Source organism: Oncorhynchus kisutch, linkage group LG8 (genome assembly GCF_002021735.2).
Source record: "Oncorhynchus kisutch isolate 150728-3 linkage group LG8, Okis_V2, whole genome shotgun sequence".
NCBI lineage: Eukaryota > Metazoa > Chordata > Actinopteri > Salmoniformes > Salmonidae > Oncorhynchus > Oncorhynchus kisutch.
In genome coordinates this window covers 66,537,218-66,556,406 of record NC_034181.2, presented here as the reverse complement: position 1 = coordinate 66,556,406, position 19,189 = coordinate 66,537,218, and positions in this window count along the sequence as shown.

Sequence of the window (19,189 nt, the reverse complement as noted above, 5' to 3'; positions counted from 1 at the left end):
ATTGAAATGCAGGCCACGAAAAGAGAGGCCCTCTCCCTGGCTATATTTAGGCAGGCTGGTTTCCTGTCATAAATACATAACACAGAGGAGACTGCTGTCGGTTAGCTAGCCTAGCACTACCTGAGAGATTAGTAAAAACATCTGGATGACTGACTTCTCTGCTCTGGCCTGACCAGAGAGAGGGAAAGAGGTGTTCTCTCTCTCTCTGGCTAAAGACAGGTGTCTCCCCAATATGGCATCATGTGAACGGATGATGACGTGATAAAAAGTCCCACAAAAGAATACATGTACGGCTAGTAAAATAGAGTGCCAGATCAGCACCACTGATGATTTTGACCTAAATATGCCAATCACAACCAGATGTTGTGTTGCCATGTTATCAGACTCTGGTAGCTAATTTTCATCCTGCTTTGATATAGTTGGGCCTTCTCAGGGGGGGGGTTGGGTTAGGGAGGGTGAGATGAAATGCCAGTGTGGAAAAAGCCTGATTCTGAAAGAGAGGGAGAGGGGAAGCTGTTTATGCCATGGCTCAGCAGTGCTTAATTGAAGTCACGCAGCAGTAGGTCCTGCCCCACTGGCTTAGTGTTTGAAGTCCTGTGTCTGTGATGCTGTGCTCCCTGCCCTCCCAGGCGCCAGAGAAGCGCTGTCACACCAGCCAACTTTCTTTGATTCCATCTTGGTTTCTGGGGTTTTCAGTCGCCTGGCTGCCAATAGCCTTATTCTCTTCCCCTCTCATCCTCATCCCTCACTCTCTTTCTCTTTATCCCTCCCCCACTTGGCTGTAGTAGGATTACAGGCTCCTCTCCCATTGGCTAACTCGTCTGTCTCTGTGTTTACTGCTGTTACTGTGGGATACAGGTAATTTGCCCACTCCTTCCCATGATTAGACAATGAGACCCATCTTAATGATGCTCTTTCATTTTTAGAAAGGCATCTTGTTTTTTTTATTTTAATTTGATTTTTTACCTTTATTTTACTAGGCAAGTCAGTTAAGAACAAATTCTTATTTTCAATGACGGCCTAGGAACAGTGGGTTAACTGCCTGTTCAGGGGCAGAACGACAGATTTGTACCTTGTCAGCTCGGGGATTAGAACTTGCAACCTTTCGGTTACTAGTCCAACGCTCTAACCACTAGGCTACCCTGCCGCCCCTTATGGCTCTACAAGTCATTTGCATGGTATTTACATGGGGTTTAAATGTGTTATCTTTGGTGCATATAATGGTGTAATAAGTAACTTTGTCATATCCCACAGTCTTTGTGCCACATATGTAAAGCATCTGGAGAGATTTCATAACTTGAGAGGTGGGTGTTTTGAGATGAATTGTTGTTGACTTGTTCAGGACAACGTTGATGTACTGGATCATCCTGTCTAGTGACGCTCTCGGTTTTTCCACTGCTTCTGCACAGTCACAGTCACTTGGCATCCCGGCTCAATCAGAGTGCACTATAGTAGTAAGGCCTTGGATGTTTGTGATTCATGAATCAGCTGAAGGAGCTTCTAACCTATTGCACAACAAGTGGGCCTGGTCCAAAATGACTGGCTGGTCGTGGTTCCAAACGGCATAGTACTAGACAGCTGGTCTGAGTACTTGCAGGAGTGATTGACATAAAGAGTGTGTCTAGTTTTGAAGAACTGCTCCCCATCCTGGCTTCTTGGAACAGATTCTGGACTTTGCCTGAATCCACATAACCCAGAACCCTGTCTTAAGTAGGACCAGAACAGCGGGAGAGGATAGCCCAAGTGTCTGCTCTGGGTTTGATCTCCACTGGGATGCATTGCGATGGGCTGAGGTGCTTTGCCACGTACTGTTGGATTGCGCATCACTCCCATCAGAACCTTCTGGCTCTCCTCACACTGAGGAGCTGGGCTATTGACTGCTGAGTGTGACAGTTCACTTTAACACCGATCACTGTGCTGGCTGGCTGGCAGATCAATAGACTCACTGCAGTCAGAGTGGGCCCCTGGGAGAAGAGGATATAGCAGTATAGTAGTAATGTCACTTTGCTGAACAGAAGGATCTTTTCTCTCCTCCTGCTGCTGAACAGTGACAATGAAACTTGAGGAGGAGAGGGGACCTAATGGAGCCTGTCTCCTGGGCCCTGTTTAAATGTGTAGTCTTGTTTAATAGGCTGAGTGAGTGGATGTACTGCTCTATCTCTGGTCTGAGGGCTTCATCAGTGTAAGACATGAGTCATGTCTTCTCAATGTCTTCTCAAACAACATTTTCAGACAAGATAGAACTGCCAAAGGGGGCGGTGTTGCAATCTACTGCAAAGATAGCCTGCAGAGTTCTGTCCTACTATCCAGGTCTGTACCCAAACAATTTGAACTTCTACTTTAAAAAATCCACCTCTCTAAAAACAAGTCTCTCACCGTTGCCGCCTGCTATAGACCACCCTCTGCTCCAAGCTGTGCTCTGGACACCATATGTGAACTGATTGCCCCCCATCTATCTTCAGAGTTCGTGCTGCTAGGCGACCTAAACTGGAACATGCTTAACACCCCAGCCATCCTACAATCTAAACTTGATGCCCTCAATCTCACACAAATAATCAATGAACCTACCAGGTACCTCCCCAAAACCTTAAACACGGGCACCCTCATAGATATCATCCTAACCAACTTCCCCTCTAAATACACCTCTGCTGTCTTCAACCAAGATCTCAGCGATCACTGCCTCATTGCCTGCATCCGTAATGGGTCAGCGGTCAAACGACCTCCACTCATCACTGTAAAACGCTCCCTGAAACACTTCTGCGAGCAGGCCTTTCTAATCGACCTGGCCGGGGTATCCTGGAAGGATATTGATCTCATCCCGTCAGTAGAGGATGCCTGGATATTTTTTTTAAAATGCCTTCCTAACCATCTTAAATAAACATGCCCCATTCAAGAAATTTAGAACCAGGAACAGATATAGCCCTTGGTTCTCCCCAGACCTGACTGCCCTTAACCAACACAAAAACATCCTATGGCGTTCTGCATTAGCATCGAACAGCCCCCGTGATATGCAGCTGTTCAGGGAAGCTAGAAATCATTATACACAGGCAGTTAGAAAAGCCAAGGCTAGCTTTTTCAAGCAGAAATTTGCTTCCTGCAACACTAACTCAAAAAAGTTCTGGGACACTGTAAAGTCCATGGAGAATAAGAACACCTCCTCCCAGCTGCCCACTGCACTGAAGATAGGAAACACTGTCACCACTGATAAATCCACCATAATTGAGAATTTCAATAAGCATTTTTCTACGGCTGGCCATGCTTTCCACCTGGCTACTCCTACCCCGGACAACAGCACTGCACCCCCAACAGCAACTCGCCCAAGCCTTCCCCATTTCTCCTTCTCCCAAATCCATTCAGCTGATGTTCTGAAAGAGCTGCAAAATCTGGACCCCTACAAATCAGCCGGGCTAGACAATCTGGACCCTTTCTTTCTAAAATTATCTGCCGAAATTGTTGCCACCCCTATTACTAGCCTGTTCAACCTCTCTTTCGTGTCGTCTGAGATTCCCAAAGATTGGAAAGCAGCTGCGGTCATCCCCCTCTTCAAAGGGGGGGACACTCTTGACCCAAACTGCTACAGACCTATATCTATCCTACCGTGCCTTTCTAAGGTCTTCGAAAGCCAAGTCAACAAACAGATTACCGACCATTTCGAATCTCACCATACCTTCTCTGCTATGCAATCTGGTTTCAGAGCTGGTCATGGGTGCACCTCAGCCACGCTCAAGGTCCTAAACGATATCTTAACCGCCATCGATAAGAAACATTACTGTGCAGCCGTATTCATTGATCTGGCCAAGGCTTTCGACTCTGTCAATCACCATATCCTCATCGGCAGACTCGACAGCCTTGGTTTCTCAAATGATTGCCTCGCCTGGTTCACCAACTACTTCTCTGATAGAGTTCAGTGTGTCAAATCGGAGGGTCTGCTGTCCGGACCTCTGGCAGTCTCTATGGGGGTGCCACAGGGTTCAATTCTTGGACCGACTCTCTTCTCTGTATACATCAATGAGGTCGCTCTTGCTGCTGGTGAGTCCCTGATCCACCTCTACGCAGACGACACCATTCTGTATACTTCCGGCCCTTCTTTGGACACTGTGTTAACAACCCTCCAGGCAAGCTTCAATGCCATACAACTCTCCTTCCGTGGCCTCCAATTGCTCTTAAATACAAGTAAAACTAAATGCATGCTCTTCAACCGATCGCTACCTGCACCTACCCGCCTGTCCAACATCACTACTCTGGACGGCTCTGACTTAGAATACGTGGACAACTACAAATACTTAGGTGTCTGGTTAGACTGTAAACTCTCCTTCCAGACCCATATCAAACATCTCCAATCCAAAGTTAAATCTAGAATTGGCTTCCTATTTCGCAACAAAGCATCCTTCACTCATGCTGCCAAACATACCCTTGTAAAACTGACCATCCTACCAATCCTCGACTTTGGCGATGTCATTTACAAAATAGCCTCCAATACCCTACTCAACAAATTGGATGCAGTCTATCACAGTGCAATCCGTTTTATCACCAAAGCCCCATATACTACCCACCATTGCGACCTGTACGCTCTCGTTGGCTGGCCCTCGCTTCATACTCGTCGCCAAACCCACTGGCTCCATGTCATCTACAAGACCCTGCTAGGTAAAGTCCCCCCTTATCTCAGCTCGCTGGTCACCATAGCATCTCCCACCTGTAGCACACGCTCCAGCAGGTATATCTCTCTAGTCACCCCCAAAACCAATTCTTTCTTTGGCCGCCTCTCCTTCCAGTTCTCTGCTGCCAATGACTGGAACGAACTACAAAAATCTCTGAAACTGGAAACACTTATCTCCCTCACTAGCTTTAAGCACCAACTGTCAGAGCAGCTCACAGATTACTGCACCTGTACATAGCCCACCTATAATTTAGCCCAAACAACTACCTCTTTCCCAACTGTATTTAATTTTAATTTATTTATTTATTTTGCTCCTTTGCACCCCATTATTTTTTTTATTTCTACTTTGCACATTCTTCCATTGCAAAACTACCATTCCAGTATTTTACTTGCTATACTGTATTTACTTTGCCATCATGGCCTTTTTTGCCTTTACCTCCCTTCTCACCTCATTTGCTCACATTGTATATAGACTTGTTTATACTGCATTATTGACTGTATGTTTGTTTTTACTCCATGTGTAACTCTGTGTCGTTTTATCTGTCGAACTGCTTTGCTTTATCTTGGCCAGGTCGCAATTGTAAATGAGAACTTGTTCTCAACTTGCCTACCTGGTTAAATAAAGGTAAAATAAATAAAATAAATAAAAAAATGGACTGAAGATGACCTTGGTGCTATGGAGCTTTCTGGAAACACAGTAGATCGTGGAAGTAACACAGTAGATTGTGGGATTATCGGTCCCAAATAAGTTTATGTTAATTCACAAGAATGTGGTTTCCGTGCGTGCGTGCGTGCGCGCGTGTGTGTGTGTGTGTGTCTGAGAAAGTGCCTCTGTGAACTGCAAGTTCGTTGACATAAGGGATGCTCGTTATGAAATCTTTCCAGTCATTGCTATTTCCCTGAATCCCATCCCTGCGGAAATAGTTGAGTTAACTCCTCAATCCTTCTCTCTCTCACTGGAGATTAATCCAGGTCCTCCCAAATAACTTCACCTGGAGGTGAGACGCAAAGCCAAGTCTGGAGCAGCAGGAGGGTACAGGGGGGCTGACTATCTGTACAGGGCCTGGAGAGGAAAGGAGAGGCAGGCTTTGTGGCTTTGGGTCAGCAAGCTGAAAGACCAGTTTGTGCCGTGTGGGCTGCCTGATGGTTTGATGTCTCCCTCTCTTTTTTCCCAATAGGACGGGTTTGAGGACAGGGCTGAAGTGGTGTGGAAAAGCCCAGTTGTAACACACTGGGCAGGCAGGCAGGCTGCAGGGTTGGGGCTGAGGAGCCAGCTGGAAGAGAGAGAGCTTCTCTAAAACGTCTCCCAGCACGTTGAAAAACGGCTTTTCTTCACCAGTCAACAGCCCAGTCCAGTCATGAAGGAAAATTTTGATTTTTACAAACACTAAATCCAAAGGCCTTTTACTGAGAAAATCGACATCCATCTAATAATTCATACCAACACTGACGTTTGCCGTGACTTGTTTTGAGAATTCTGTTTATACAGCTATGATGACCTACCTTGGTCTCAGTCTCAGTCGTAGTCCCAAAATATTTTCTATAATAATTTAATTAGTTTACCATTAGTCATATTTTTGAGGACTTTGTACTTTCATATTGCCACTGTAATACAATATTACCAATAATTATGCACCATTCATTTGTAGTATTAACTTTGCAGGGACTCACCATTCCCAATGCGCCTTCTACAGTAGCTATGCTGTCCTCAGCAGCAGTTAGGCTAGTCCAATGTCCTCCGTGGCTGCTAGCTGCATCAACAAACGAATGGTTTATTATTGAAATGAATCATACTGAGTTATAGTGGCCGACTAGAGCACAGGCGTAACACATACATATTCTGTCGCTGAAATGTAAACTCCATGAAAACTTCTACCCTCTGTGAGGAAATGGCTGTTTCATGTTTCCTATTACAGCACATTGAGTAACAAGCATGGATATACATCAAATGGAACTAATATGATATAATATTGTATACGTGTGAATAACACAGTCTTACAGGGTTTAATGTCAGCCCCAGGTGGGCATACAGGGTGGCATTGTGTGAGCTGCCACACATGGAGAGATATTACCCATCAGCCATTAAGCGCTTCAATAATAACTCCTGTGTGTGTGTGTGTGTGTGTGTGTGTGTGTGTGTGTGTGTGTGTGTGCATATATACAGTGTGTGCATATATACAGCAAAAAAGTATTTAGTCAGCCACCAATTGTGCAAGTTCTCCCACTTAAAAAGATGAGAGAGGCCTGTAATTTTCATCATAGCTACACTTCAACTATGACAGACAAAATGAGAAAAAAAATCCAGAAAATCACATTGTAGGATTTTTTATGAATTTATTTGCAAAATATGGTGGAAAATAAGTATTTGGTCACCTACAAACAAGCAAGATTTCTGGCTCTCACAGACCTGTAACTTCTTCTTTAAGAGGCTCCTCTGTCCTCCACTCGTTACCTGTATTAATGACACCTGTTTGAACTTGTTATCAGTATAAAAGACACCTGTCCACAACCTCAAACAGTCACACTCCGAACTCCACTATGGCCAAGACCAAAGACCAAAGACCAAACCTGCACCAGGCTGGGAAGACTGAATCTGCAATAGGTAAACTTCCGGCGCCGACAGAGATGGCCGCCTCATTTCGCGTTCCTAGGAAACTATGCAGTTTTTTGTTTTTTTTACGTGTTATTTCATCAAATCAAATCAAATTTATTTATATAGCCCTTCGTACATCAGCTGATATCTCAAAGTGCTGTACAGAAACCCAGCCTAAAACCCCAAACAGCAAGCAATGCAGGTGGAGAAGCACGGTGGCTAGGAAAAACTCCCTAGAAAGGCCAATACCTAGGAAGAAACCTAGAGAGGAACCAGGCTATGTGGGGTGGCCAGTCCTCTTCTGGCTGTGCCGGGTGGAGATTATAACAGAACATGGTCAAGATGTTCAATGTTCATAAATGACCAGCATGGTCGAATAATAATAAGGCAGAACAGTTGAAACTAGAGCAGCAGCACAGTCAGGTGGAAGTTGAAACTGGAGCAGCAGCATGGCCAGGTAGACTGGGGACAGCAAGGAGTCATCATGTCAGGTAGTCCTGGGGCATGGTCCTAGGGCTCAGGTCCTCCGAGAGAGAGAAAGAAAGAGAGAAGGAGAGAATTAGAGAACGCACACTTAGATTCACACAGGACACCGAATAGGACAGGAGAAGTACTCCAGATATAACAAACTGACCCCAGCCCCCCGACACATAAACTACTGCAGCATAAATACTGGAGGCTGAGACAATAAATTGCAATACAATATTTTAGGTTCTACCACAGCAGCTTAAATCAAGAACAATATCAAATAAAAAACAGAAAGTCTCTCTCAACGAAGATTAAACAGATTTAACCCTAGTGTAAGATTTATTTCTTACACTAGTACCCCAGGTCATCTTAGGTTTCATCACATACAGCCGAGAAGAACTACTGAATATAAGATCAGCGTCAACTCACCACCAGTACGACCAAGAATATGTTTTTCGCGATGCGGATCCTGTGTTCTGCCTTACAACCAGCGCCACGGGATGGTCCCCATGCAGCGACCCAAAAAAACGACTCAGAAAAAGAGGGAAACGAAGCGGTCTTCTGGTCAGACTCCGGAGACGGGCACATCGTGCACCACTCCCTAGCATTCTTCTTGCCAATGTCCAGTCTCTTGACAACAAGGTTGATGAAATCCGAGCAAGGGTAGCATTCCAGAGGGACATCAGAGACTGTAACGTTCTCTGTTTCACGGAAACGTGGCTCACTGGAGAGACGCAATCCGAAGCGGTGCAGCCAGCGGGTTTCTCCACGCATCGCGCGGACAGAAACGAACATCTTTCTGGTAAGAAGAGGGGCGGGGGCGTATGCCTTATGGCCAACGTGACATGGTGTGATGAAAGAAACATACAGGAACTCAAATCCTTCTGTTCACCTGATTTAGAATTCCTCACAATCAAATGTAGACCGCATTATCTACCAAGAGAATTCTCTTCGATTATAATCACAGCCGTATATATCCCCCCCCAAGCAGACACATCGATGGCTCTGAACGAACTTTATTTAACTCTCTGCAAACTGGAAACAATCTATCCGGAGGCTGCATTCATTGTAGCTGGGGATTTTAACAAGGCTAATCTGAAAACAAGACTCCCTAAATTTTATCAGCATATCGATTGCGCAACCAGGGGTGGAAAGACCCTGGATCATTGTTACTCTAACTTCCGCGACGCATATAAGGCCCTGCCCCGCCCCCCTTTCGGAAAAGCTGACCACGACTCCATTTTGTTGATCCCTGCCTACAGACAGAAACTAAAACAAGAAGCTCCCACGCTGAGGTCTGTCCAACGCTGGTCCGACCAAGCTGACTCCACACTCCAAGACTGCTTCCATCTCGTGGACTGGGAGATGTTTCGTATTGCGTCAGCCAACAACATTGACGAATACGCTGATTCGGTGTGCGAGTTCATTAGAACGTGCGTTGAAGATGTCATTCCCATAGCAACGATTAAAACATTCCCCAACCAGAAACCGTGGATTGATGGCAGCATTCGTGTGGAACTGAAGGCGCGAACCACTGCTTTTAATCAGGGCAAGGTGTCTGGTAACATGACTGAATACAAACAGCGCAGCTATTCCCTCCGCAAGGCTATCAAACAAGCTAAGCGCCAGTACAGAGACAAAGTAGAATCTCAATTCAACGGCTCAGACACAAGAGGCATGTGGCAGGGTCTACAGTCAATCACGGACTACAGGAAGAAACCCAGCCCAGTCACGGACCAGGATGTCTTGCTCCCAGGCAGACTAAACAACTTTTTTGCCCGCTTTGAGGACAATACAGTGCCACTGACACGGCCTGCAACGAAAACATGCGGTCTCTCCTTCACTGCAGCCGAAGTGAGTAAGACATTTAAACGTGTTAACCCTCGCAAGGCTGCAGGCCCAGACGGCATCCCCAGCCGCGCCCTCAGAGCATGCGCAGACCAGCTGGCCGGTGTGTTTACGGACATATTCAACCAATCCCTATACCAGTCTGCTGTTCCCACATGCTTCAAGAGGGCCACCATTGTTCCTGTTCCCAAGAAAGCTAAGGTAACTGAGCTAAACGACTACCGCCCCGTAGCACTCACATCCGTCATCATGAAGTGCTTTGAGAGACTAGTCAAGGACCATATCACCTCCACCCTACCTGACACCCTTGACCCACTCCAATTTGCTTACCGCCCAAATAGGTCCACAGACGATGCAATCTCAACCACACTGCACACTGCCCTAACCCATCTGGACAAGAGGAATACCTATGTGAGAATGCTGTTCATCGACTACAGCTCGGCATTCAACACCATAGTACCCTCCAAGCTCGTCATCAAGCTCGAGACCCTGGGTCTCGACCCCGCCCTGTGCAACTGGGTACTGGACTTCCTGACGGGCCGCCCCCAAGTGGTGAGGGTAGGCAACAACATCTCCTCCCCGCTGATCCTCAACACTGGGGCCCCACAAGGGTGCGTTCTGAGCCCTCTCCTGTACTCCCTGTTCACCCACGACTGCGTGGCCACGCACGCCTCCAACTCAATCATCAAGTTTGCGGACGACACAACAGTGGTAGGCTTGATTACCAACAACGACGAGACGGCCTACAGGGAGGAGGTGAGGGCCCTCGGAGTGTGGTGTCAGGAAAATAACCTCACACTCAACGTCAACAAAACTAAGGAGATGATTGTGGACTTCAGGAAACAGCAGAGGGAACACCCCCCCATCCACATCGATGGAACAGTAGTGGAGAGGGTAGCAAGTTTTAAGTTCCTCGGCATACACATCACAGACAAACTGAATTGGTCCACTCACACAGACAGCATCGTGAGGAAGGCGCAGCAGCGCCTCTTCAACCTCAGGAGGCTGAAGAAATTCGGCTTGTCACCAAAAGCACTCACAAACTTCTACAGATGCACAATCGAGAGCATCCTGGCGGGCTGTATCACCGCCTGGTATGGCAACTGCACCGCCCTCAACCGTAAGGCTCTCCAGAGGGTAGTGAGGTCTGCACAACGCATCACCGGGGGCAAACTACCTGCCCTCCAGGACACCTACACCACCCGATGCTACAGGAAGGCCATAAAGATCATCAAGGACATCAACCACCCGAGCCACTGCCTGTTCACCCCGCTGTCATCCAGAAGGCGAGGTCAGTACAGGTGCATCAAAGCTGGGACCGAGAGACTGAAAAACAGCTTCTATCTCAAGGCCATCAGACTGTTAAACAGCCACCACTAACATTGAGTGGCTACTGCCAACACACTGTCAATGCCACTGACTACTCCAGCCACTTTAATCATGGGAATTGATGGGAAATGATGTAAATATATCACTAGCCACTTTAAACAATGCTACCTTATATAATGTTACTTACCCTACATTATTCATCTCATATGCATACGTAGATACTGTACTCTATATCATCGACTGCATCCTTATGTAATACATGTATCACTAGCCACTTTAACTATGCCACTTTGTTTACATACTCATCTCATTTGTATATACTGTACTCGATACCATCTACTGTATCTTGCCTATGCTCCTCTGTACCATCACTCATTCATATATCCTTATGTACATATTCTTTATCCCCTTACACTGTGTATAAGACAGTAGTTTTGGAATTGTTAGTTAGATTACTTGTTGGTTATTACTGCATTGTCGGAACTAGAAGCACAAGCATTTCGCTACACTCGCATTAACATCTGCTAACCATGTGTATGTGACAAATAAAATTTGATTTGATTTGATTTGGTTTGAAGAAATCAACTGTGGAAGAAATTATTAGGAAATGGAAGACATACAAGACCACTGATAATCTCCCTCGATCTGGGTCTCCACACAAGATCTCACCTCGTGGGGTGAAAATGATCACAAGAACGGTGAGCAAAAATCCCAGAACCACACGGGGGGACCTAGTGAATGACCTGCAGAGAGCTGGGACCAAAGTAACAAAGCCTACCATCAGTAACACACTACGCCGCCAGGGACTCAAATCCTGCAGTGCCAGACGTGTCCCCCTGCTTAAGCCAGTACATGTCCAGGCCCGTCTGAAGTTTGCTAGAGAGCATTTGGATGATCCAGAAGAAGATTGGGAGAATGTCATATGGTCAGATGAAACCAAAATATAACTTTTTGGTAAAAACTGAACTCGTCGTGTTTGGAGGACAAAGAATGCTGAGTTGCATCCAAAGAACACCATACCTACTGTGAAGCATGGGGGTGGAAACATCATGCTTTGGGGCTGTTTTTCTGCAAAGGGACCAGGACGACTGATCCGTGTAAAGGAAAGAATGAATGTGGCCATGTATCGTGAGATTTTGAGTGAAAACCTCCTTCCATCAGCAAGGGCATTGAAGATTAAATGTGGCTGGGTCTTTGAGCATGACAATGATCCCAAACACACCGCCTGGGCAATGAAGGAGTGGCTTCGTAAGAAGCATTTCAAGGTCCTGGAGTGGCCTAGCCAGTCTCCAGATCTCAACCCCATAGAAAATCTTTGGAGGGAGTTGAAAGTCCGTGTTGCCCAGCAACAGCCCCAAAACATCACTGCTCTAGAGGAGATCTGCATGGAGGAATGGGCCAAAACTTTGTGAGGACTTACAGAAAACGTTTGACCTCTGTCATTGCCAACAAAGGGTATATAACAAAGTATTGAGATAAACTTTTTTTATTGACCAAATACTTATTTTCCACCATAATTTGCAAATAAATTCATTAAAAATCCTACAATGTGATTTTCTGGATTTTTTTTTCTCATTTTGTCTGTCATAGTTGAAGTGTAGCTATGATGAAAATTACAGGCCTCTCTCATCTTTTTAAGTGGGAAAACTTGCACAATTGGTGGCTGACTAAATACTTTTTTTGCCCCACTGTAACAGGTAAATGGGTCTTATGAATGAGGGGTTAACTACCAATAAAGATCTGTTTAGATTATACCCCCTGTTGTAGTAACGGGTGCCGTTGTCACCAGAGAGAAGTAGAAGATACTCTGCTCTATTTCTGTATTGATTTGGTATTTTGGGTTAGAAAATAAACACGCAGGATAGGGGCGGTTAGGGAGCGGGCCTTTCATTCTACTATTCCCCTCCATTTGCTCTGATGAGTAATAATATCTCTTCTGAGCCCCTATCCTGTGCCCCCTCTTCATCATCACCTCTCTGACCAGGCCACTGTGCCCATTAATTTTAACTGACATCCAGGGCCGGCCGTAGTCAAGACTTATGCCATGTTAATGATATCTGAGTGAGAGTGACTAACAAGGTCAATGGGGGCCCCTGGAGGTCAGGGCTCCTGGGCACATGCCCTACATGGCCGATTGGTATTTGTCCATGATTACTACAAGTTTAGATAGCTGGCTAGACTATTTTACCAATCTAAAAATTATTAGCTGACATGACTACGAGTGACTCTCAGCCGACTGGACAAGAGGATTATGGCTGATGCACAGCCAAATTGCGAAATTACACCATGTGTATTCTACTATTCTAACTCTCAACAGAAATGTATACAGTGGGGAGAACAAGTATTTGATACACTGCCAATTTTGCAGGTTTTCCTACTTACAAAGCATGTAGATGTCTATCATTTTTTATCATAGGTACACTTCAACTGTGAGAGACGGAATCTAAAACAAAAATCCAGAAAATCACAGTGTATGATTGACATAAGTATTTGATGACCTAACAACCAGTAAGAATTCCGGCTCTCACAGACCTGATAGTTTGTCTTTAAGAAGCCCCCCTGTTCTCCACTCATTACCTGTATTAACTGCACCTGGTTGAACTCGTTACCTGTATAAAAGGCACCTGTCCACACACTCAATCATATCAGTGGGTATAGAAAGTCACCACCCTCTTTCAAAACTTTCACCCTTTGTTGCCTTGCAGCCTGAATTGAAAACCCATACAATGACTTTTTCCGACATTTACACACAGTAATCCACAATATCCAAGTGAAACTCTGAAAATGAATTCAAAGTAAAACAGTAAAATACACTATTTGGACAAGTGAACACCCCCCTCGAATTGCAATTGCAAACTTGCTGAGTTCTAACCAACCACCTTCCAGATCACAGATCAAGCTAATTGGCTTCCATCTGTGATCAATTGTAGTGACTTTAACTAGATCAGCATAAAAGCAGTTGTTGATAGAGGACTCTACTGCTTAGCAATTCAAAGTAAAGAGTTCACTATGGGCAGTGCAATTCAAAGCAAAGAGTTCACTATGGGCAGTGCAATTCAAAGCAAAGAGTTCACTATGGGCAGTGCAATTCAAAGCAAAGAGTTCACTATGGGCAGTGCAATTCAAAGCAAAGAGTTCACTATGGGCAGTGCAATTCAAAGTAAAGAGTTCACTATGGGCAGTGCAATTCAAAGTAAAGAGTTCACTATGGGCAGTGCAATTCAAAGTAAAGAGTTCACTATGGGCAGTGCAATTATCCAGGTCTGTACCCAAACAATTTGAACTTCTACTTTTAAAAATCCACCTCTCTAAAAACAAGTCTCTCACCGTTGCCGCCTGCTATAGACCACCCTCTGCCCCAAGCTGTGCTCTGGACACCATATGTGAACTGATTGCCCCCCATCTATCTTCAGAGTTCGTGCTGCTAGGCGACCTAAACTGGAACATGCTTAACACCCCAGCCATCCTACAATCTAAACTTGATGCCCTCAATCTCACACAAATAATCAATGAACCTACCAGGTACCTCCCCAAAACCTTAAACACGGGCACCCTCATAGATATCATCCTAACCAATTTCCCCTCTAAATACACCTCTGCTGTCTTCAACCAAGATCTCAGCGATCACTGCCTCATTGCCTGCATCCGTAATGGGTCAGCGGTCAAACGACCTCCACTCATCACTGTAAAACGCTCCCTGAAACACTTCTGCGAGCAGGCCTTTCTAATCGACCTGGCCGGGGTATCCTGGAAGGATATTGATCTCATCCCGTCAGTAGAGGATGCCCGGATATTTTTTTTAAATGCCTTCCTAACCATCTTAAATAAACATTCCCCATTCAAGAAATTTAGAACCAGGAACAGATATAGCCCTTGGTTCTCCCCAGACCTGACTGCCCTTAACCAACACAAAAACATCCTATGGCGTTCTGCATTAGCATCGAACAGCCCCCGTGATATGCAGCTGTTCAGGGAAGCTAGAAATCATTATACACAGGCAGTTAGAAAAGCCAAGGCTAGCTTTTTCAAGCAGAAATTTGCTTCCTGCAACACTAACTCAAAAAAGTTCTGGGACACTGTAAAGTCCATGGAGAATAAGAACACCTCCTCCCAGCTGCCCACTGCACTGAAGATAGGAAACACTGTCACCACTGATAAATCCACCATAATTGAGAATTTCAATAAGCATTTTTCTACGGCTGGCCATGCTTTCCACCTGGCTACTCCTACCCCGGACAACAGCACTGCACCCCCAACAGCAACTCGCCCAAGCCTTCCCCATTTATCCTTCTCCCAAATCCATTCAGCTGATGTTCTGAAAGAGCTGCAAAATCTGGACCCCTACAAATCAGCCGGGCTAGACAATCTGGACCCTTTCTTTCTAAAATTATCTGCCGAAATTGTTGCCACCCCTATTACTAGCCTGTTCAACCTCTCTTTCGTGTCGTCTGAGATTCCCAAAGATTGGAAAGCAGCTGCGGTCATCCCCCTCTTCAAAGGGGGGGACACTCTTGACCCAAACTGCTACAGACCTATATCTATCCTACCGTGCCTTTCTAAGGTCTTCGAAAGCCAAGTCAACAAACAGATTACCGACCATTTCAAATCTCACCATACCTTCTCTGCTATGCAATCTGGTTTCAGAGCTGGTCATGGGTGCACCTCAGCCACGCTCAAGGTCCTAAACGATATCTTAACCGCCATCGATAAGAAACATTACTGTGCAGCCGTATTCATTGATCTGGCCAAGGCTTTCGACTCTGTCAATCACCATATCCTCATCGGCAGACTCGACAGCCTTGGTTTCTCAAATGATTGCCTCGCCTGGTTCACCAACTACTTCTCTGATAGAGTTCAGTGTGTCAAATCGGAGGGTCTGCTGTCCGGACCTCTGGCAGTCTCTATGGGGGTGCCACAGGGTTCAATTCTTGGACCGACTCTCTTCTCTGTATACATCAATGAGGTCGCTCTTGCTGCTGGTGAGTCCCTGATCCACCTCTACGCAGACGACACCATTCTGTATACTTCCGGCCCTTCTTTGGACACTGTGTTAACAACCCTCCAGGCAAGCTTCAATGCCATACAACTCTCCTTCCGTGGCCTCCAATTGCTCTTAAATACAAGTAAAACTAAATGCATGCTCTTCAACCGATCGCTACCTGCACCTACCCGCCTGTCCAACATCACTACTCTGGACGGCTCTGACTTAGAATACGTGGACAACTACAAATACTTAGGTGTCTGGTTAGACTGTAAACTCTCCCTCCAGGCAAGCTTCAATGCCATACAACTCTCCTTCCGTGGCCTCCAATTGCTCTTAAATACAAGTAAAACTAAATGCATGCTCTTCAACCGATCGCTACCTGCACCTACCCGCCTGTCCAACATCACTACTCTGGACGGCTCTGACTTAGAATACGTGGACAACTACAAATACTTAGGTGTCTGGTTAGACTGTAAACTCTCCTTCCAGACCCATATCAAACATCTCCAATCCAAAGTTAAATCTAGAATTGGCTTCCTATTTCGCAACAAAGCATCCTTCACTCATGCTGCCAAACATACCCTTGTAAAACTGACCATCCTACCAATCCTCGACTTTGGCGATGTCATTTACAAAATAGCCTCCAATACCCTACTCAACAAATTGGATGCAGTCTATCACAGTGCAATCCGTTTTATCACCAAAGCCCCATATACTACCCACCATTGCGACCTGTACGCTCTCGTTGGCTGGCCCTCGCTTCATACTCGTCGCCAAACCCACTGGCTCCATGTCATCTACAAGACCCTGCTAGGTAAAGTCCCCCCTTATCTCAGCTCGCTGGTCACCATAGCATCTCCCACCTGTAGCACACGCTCCAGCAGGTATATCTCTCTAGTCACCCCCAAAACCAATTCTTTCTTTGGCCGCCTCTCCTTCCAGTTCTCTGCTGCCAATGACTGGAACGAACTACAAAAATCTCTGAAACTGGAAACACTTATCTCCCTCACTAGCTTTAAGCACCAACTGTCAGAGCAGCTCACAGATTACTGCACCTGTACATAGCCCACCTATAATTTAGCCCAAACAACTACCTCTTTCCCAACTGTATTTAATTTTAATTAATTTATTTATTTTGCTCCTTTGCACCCCATTATTTTTTTATTTCTACTTTGCACATTCTTCCATTGCAAAACTACCATTCCAGTATTTTACTTGCTATATTGTATTTACTTTGCCATCATGGCCTTTTTTGCCTTTACCTCCCTTCTCACCTCATTTGCTCACATTGTATATAGACTTGTTTATACTGCATTATTGACTGTATGTTTGTTTTTACTCCATGTGTAACTCTGTGTCGTTTTATCTGTCGAACTGCTTTGCTTTATCTTGGCCAGGTCGCAATTGTAAATGAGAACTTGTTCTCAACTTGCCTACCTGGTTAAATAAAGGTTAAAAAAAAAATTCAAAGCAAAGAGTTCACTATGGGCAGTGCAATTCAAAGCAAAGAGTTCACTATGGGCAGTGCAATTCAAAGCAAAGAGTTCACTATGGGCAGTGCAATTCAAAGTAAAGAGTTCACTATGGGCAGTGCAATTCAAAGCAAAGAGTTCACTATGGGCAGTGCAATTCAAAGTAAAGAGTTCACTATGGGCAGTGCAATTCAAAGTAAAGAGTTCACTATGGGCAGTGCAATTCAAAGCAAAGAGTTCACTATGGGCAGTGCAATTCAAAGTAAAGAGTTCACTATGGGCAATGCAATTCAAAGTAAAGAGTTCACTATGGGCAGTGCAATTCAAAGTAAAGAGTTCACTATGGGCAGTGCAATTCAAAGCAAAGAGTTCACTATGGGCAGTGCAATTCAAAGTAAAGAGTTCACTATGGGCAGTGCAATTCAAAGTAAAGAGTTCACTATGGGCAGTGCAATTCAAAGTAAAGAGTTCACTATGGGCAGTGCAATTCAAAGCAAAGAGTTCACTATGGGCAGTGCAATTCAAAGTAAAGAGTTCACTATGGGCAGTGCAATTCAAAGTAAAGAGTTCACTATGGGCAGTGCAATTCAAAGTAAAGAGTTCACTATGGGCAGTGCAATTCAAAGTAAAGAGTTCACTATGGGCAGTGCAATTCAAAGCAAAGAGTTCACTATGGGCAGTGCAATTCAAAGTAAAGAGTTCACTATGGGCAGTGCAATTCAAAGTAAAGAGTTCACTATGGGCAGTGCAATTCAAAGTAAAGAGTTCACTATGGGCAGTGCAATTCAAAGCAAAGAGTTCACTATGGGCAGTGCAATTCAAAGCAAAGAGTTCACTATGGGCAGTGCAGTTCAAAGCAAAGAGTTCACTATGGGCAGTGCAATTCAAAGCAAAGAGTTCACTATGGGCAGTGCAATTCAAAGCAAAGAGTTCACTATGGGCAGTGCAATTCAAAGTAAAGAGTTCACTATGGGCAGTGCAATTCAAAGTAAAGAGTTCACTATGGGCAGTGCAATTCAAAGCAAAGAGTTCACTATGGGCAGTGCAATTCAAAGTAAAGAGTTCACTATGGGCAGTGCAATTCAAAGCAAAGAGTTCACTATGGGCAGTGCAATTCAAAGCAAAGAGTTCACTATGGGCAGTGCAATTCAAAGCAAAGAGTTCACTATGGGCAGTGCAATTCAAAGCAAAGAGTTCACTATGGGCAGTGCAATTCAAAGCAAAGAGTTCACTATGGGCAGTGCAATTCAAAGCAAAGAGTTCACTATGGGCAGTGCAATTCAAAGCAAAGAGTTCACTATGGGCAGTGCAATTCAAAGCAAAGAGTTCACTATGGGCAGTGCAATTCAAAGCAAAGAGTTCACTATGGGCAGTGCAATTCAAAGTAAAGAGTTCACTATGGGCAGTGCAATTCAAAGCAAAGAGTTCACTATGGGCAGTGCAATTCAAAGTAAAGAGTTCACTATGGGCAGTGCAATTCAAAGTAAAGAGTTCACTATGGGCAGTGCAATTCAAAGCAAAGAGTTCACTATGGGCAGTGCAATTCAAAGTAAAGAGTTCACTATGGGCAGTGCAATTCAAAGTAAAGAGTTCACTATGGGCAGTGCAATTCAAAGTAAAGAGTTCACTATGGGCAGTGCAATTCAAAGCAAAGAGTTCACTATGGGCAGTGCAATTCAAAGTAAAGAGTTCACTATGGGCAGTGCAATTCAAAGTAAAGAGTTCACTATGGGCAGTGCAATTCAAAGTAAAGAGTTCACTATGGGCAGTGCAATTCAAAGCAAAGAGTTCACTATGGGCAGTGCAATTCAAAGTAAAGAGTTCACTATGGGCAGTGC